Consider the following 4,186-nt stretch of genomic DNA (forward strand, 5'->3'; position numbering starts at 1 on the left):
CATTTGTATGAGACTTTTAAATGCTTCATTCTTTTTTTCCTTGAGGGTATGACTGTGGTGTATGTTGCATATGATCTTTTGGCTTTATTTCTGGTTGCTTTCAGAGGGCCAAGTCTCTGTATGAGTTCCTTCATTGTGGATAGAATTTGTGTGGTGGCTTTCTCAAATGTTGCTTATTGTTCAAGTACTTTTAGAAAGATGCTATGTTAAACAAGTGTAACTGCGGATGTTAGTAGCACTTTTATAATATAATCACCTATAGGTAGAATGAGAAAGTTTCTGGATTTCTAACACCTAACATTAAATTTCATGCTTTCTGAAAGTAGGCCGTCTAGGAAACAGTTACTTTTGAATTCTCTGGCCTTTTATATTTTTGAATGCAAAGGGAATCTGTTAGCTGTTTGACTGTTTTTCAGTTTGCTCGAGACTTAAATTGAGCACCCAATGCTATTTACTTGGAAATTACTTGGATTCTCACTTGGAAAGAACTTGGAAAGAAAATTTCCACAGAATAAAGACAGAGTAATTTCCATTGGTTCACTATGAATTCTCTGGTAATTTCTATACAGAAAAAACATAGAAAATAGATGTAATTATTATTATATTCCCATTATGAAGTAATAATTTTTGACACGTATTATTTTAAATTATCCAGCAATTTCTTTCCCAGTGAAAGAATTGAGGAACTGAAAACTATCACTTTGCCACATTACTCAGAATCACAAAATTGGCTTTAAAATGGTGTTAAAACTACACTCCAAGTTGCCTGACCCCGAAGCTTGTGTTTAGACCATTTTTTTTACTAGGGTGCCTAATAGATGGGCAACTGAAAAGGATCATTACTTTTTTTCAGGACAATGGGATGTCACTTAAATACCCAGAAAGAAACAACTTGCCCACTGTTATACTGATTGCCTGAAAAACTTCAAAGGATGAAGAGTTTACAGCTACAGAGTATTCAATAGACCTTGGGTCAGTGTAGAATCAGAGTTACCTTTATGTTTTAAAATAAATTTGATTTTAATTAAATTTATGTATTTGTTTTTTTGTTGTCTGCTTAGAAGACCAGGCAAATCATTGTAAGTTTGTGTCCTCCACTCACTTACCCACTTATCTGTAAGAATTACCTAGCCAGGAACACTAGCCGTTCACGTGTTCGGTCCTCCTTAGCTGACTCGCTGCCCTCGCTGCCGCACCATGGACGCCCCGAGGCACGTGGTCAACTTCGGGCCTGGTCCCGCCAAGCTGCCTCACTCAGTGTTGTTAGAGATAAAAAAGGAATTATTAGACTACAAAGGAGTTGGCATTAGTGTTCTTGAAATGAGTCACAGGCCATCAGATTTTGCCAAGATTATTAACAATACAGAGAATCTTGTGCGGGAATTGCTAGCCATTCCAGACAGCTATAAGGTGATTTTTGTGCAAGGAAGTGGGTCCGGCCAGTTCGGTGCTGTCCCCTTAAACCTGATTGGCTTGAAAGCAGGAAGATGTGCGGACTATGTGGTGACAGGAGCTTGGTCAGCTAAGGCCGCAGAAGAAGCCAAGAAGTTTGGGACTATAAATATCATTCACCCTAAACTTGGGAGTTATACAAAAATTCCAGATCCAAGCACCTGGAACCTCAACCCGGATGCCGCCTATGTGTATTATTGCGCAAATGAGATGGTGCATGGTGTGGAGTTTGACTTTATACCCGATGTCAAGGGAGCAGTACTGGTTTGTGACATGTCCTCAAACTTCCTGTCCAAGCCAGTGGATGTCCAAGTTTGGTGTGATTTTTGCTGGTGCCCAGAAGAATGTTGGCTTTGCTGGGGTCACCGTGGTGATTGTCTGTGATGACCTGCTGGGGTTTGCCCTCTGAGAGTGCCCCTTGGTCCTAGAATACGAGGTACAGGCTGGAAACAGCTCCTTGTACAACACGCCTCCATGTTTCAGCATCTACGTCATGGGCTTGGTCCTGGAGTGGATTAAAAACAATGGAGGTGCCGTGGCCATAGAGAAGCTTAGCTCCATCAAATCTCAAATGATTTATGAGATTATTGATAATTCTCAAGGATTCTACGTATGTCCAGTGGAGCCCCAAAACAGAAGCAAGATGAATATTCCATTCTGCATTTGCAATGCCAAAGGAGATGATGCTTTAGAAAAAAGACTTTTTGATAAAGCTCTTGAACTTAATATGTTGCCCTTGAAAGGGTATAGGTCTGTGGGAGGCATCCGGGCCTCTCTGTATAATGCTGTCACTATTGAAGATGTTCAGAAGCTGGCCGCCTTCATGAAAAATTTTTTGGAGATGCATCAGCTATGAACACATCCTAACCAGGATATACTCTGTTCTTGAACAACATACAAAGTTTAAAGTAACTTGGGTATGGCTACAAAAAGTTAACAAACACAGTATTTTCCTCAAATGAACATGTTTATTGTAGATTCTTCTTTTTTGAAAGAACAACAGCAAAACATCTACAGCTCTGTAAAGCTGGTGGGACCTAATGTTCACCTTAATTCTGACTTGAACTGGAAGCATTTTAAGAAATCTTCTCGTTGATTTTCTAACAAATTCCCGCTTGTTTTGCCTTTGCTGCTACTTTTTCTAGTTAGATTTCCAACTTGCCTGTGGACTTCATACTGCAAGTCGCAATTAATTATTTCTAGAGTCATGGGAACACACAGCATAGAGGGTAGGTGGGGCCCTCTAGGTGCTGAATCTAAACATCTGTGGGGTCTCCTGTGTTCAGAGGCTGTTGATTCAAGGTCAACATTGACCACTGGAGGAGTGGCTTAAGAGTACCAGACAAAGGGCAAACTGAAGATTGATCATTATACTGTTATTACAAGAGAAGTGTCATACTTTCTATATGTTTATATTAGCAAGGTCTGTTTTTAATACCATATACTTTATATTTCTATACTTTTATATTTCTAATAATACGGTTATCATTGATACATGTAGACACTTTTAGAATTTATTAAATCCTTGACCTTGTGCATTATAGCATTCCATTAGCAACAGTTGCACCCCCTCCCCAGACTTCCTCTTCCTCTTTTTAAGCTGTTTTATGAAAAACATCTCGAAGTTCTTGATTCATTTTTACCGTTCTTTCCATAGGTAGAAGAGAAAGTTGATTGGTTGGTTGTTTTTCAATTATGCCATTAAACTAAACATTTCTGTTAAATTACCTTATCCTTTGTTCTCTTGACTGTTTTCTTTGTAATGTTTGACGATGAGAGTGATACTTTGCTGAAAAGTCTTTCCCCTATTGTTTATCTATTGTCAGTATTTTATGTTGAATATGTGAAGAACATTAAAGTCCTAAAACATCCAAAAAAAAAAAAAAGAATCACCTAGGATGGAATAAGATGGAAATGATAGCAATGAAAAATAAAGTTGCAGTTACAGAGTTTTGAGTTTTTCTACTTTAGATTACATTATGTACCTACTAATGAAGACTAAGAAGTTTATTTCAATATTAAAAACGTCTCCATAAATAATGAAATAGGAACGCCTGATAGTATAGCTAATAGTTAGCAGGTAAGGATATTTTTATATGTTTGCTTTTAAAAATCAAAATGAATATCTTAACTCAGTTTTGATATCAAATGGCTCATTGCAGCCATTTAGATTCTTGAAGGTAAATTTTACTCTGTGCTGATAGAAATTTTATGCATGATTTGCTGATAGTTTAAAAAAAGCTGATTTTTTTCTTGCATATGACAAAAGCAAAAAATACAATAAAATGTCTTTGCATTTGTTAAAAGGCTGAGAAGAATTTAGAATGGCAATATTACTAAGAATACAGAGTCTATAATTATCACTTGCTAGTTCCAAAATACAAATTTTTCTAGAGTTTTATTTGCAAATTATATTTCTCTGGATTCAAGAAATATGCAAGAGAATAGAAAAGAAGAATGAGGGAGAGAAAAAAGAGGGAGGGAGAGAGAGTGAGAGAAAAAGAAAGAGAGAGTGGGGAGGAAGGGGAGGAGGACGAGCAGGGTGGAGGTAGAGGAGATGGTAACCAGGGAAAGCACAATGTCTCCTAATGCTACATTCTGCTGTGGCTAAAAGATAAGAAAGACTAAGCAAAGAATTATTATGTAGTCTTAAAGAATTATTTCCAATGTACTTTGCATGTAACACATAACATCTAACTACTGTTAGTTGAAGGCTCGTATTCCTTCCTCTTCC

The 4,186-nt window shown here is 37.4% G+C and overlaps 1 pseudogene; it reads left to right on the plus strand.

Moving 5' to 3' along the window:
- The first annotated feature begins 1,163 nt into the window (after window positions 1–1,163).
- LOC100970790 (phosphoserine aminotransferase-like) lies at window positions 1,164–2,445 on the plus strand (annotated as a pseudogene).
- Window positions 2,446–4,186: the final 1,741 nt, after the last annotated feature.

This window comes from Pan paniscus, chromosome 1 (assembly GCF_029289425.2).
Source record: "Pan paniscus chromosome 1, NHGRI_mPanPan1-v2.0_pri, whole genome shotgun sequence".
Taxonomy (NCBI): Eukaryota; Metazoa; Chordata; class Mammalia; order Primates; family Hominidae; genus Pan; species Pan paniscus.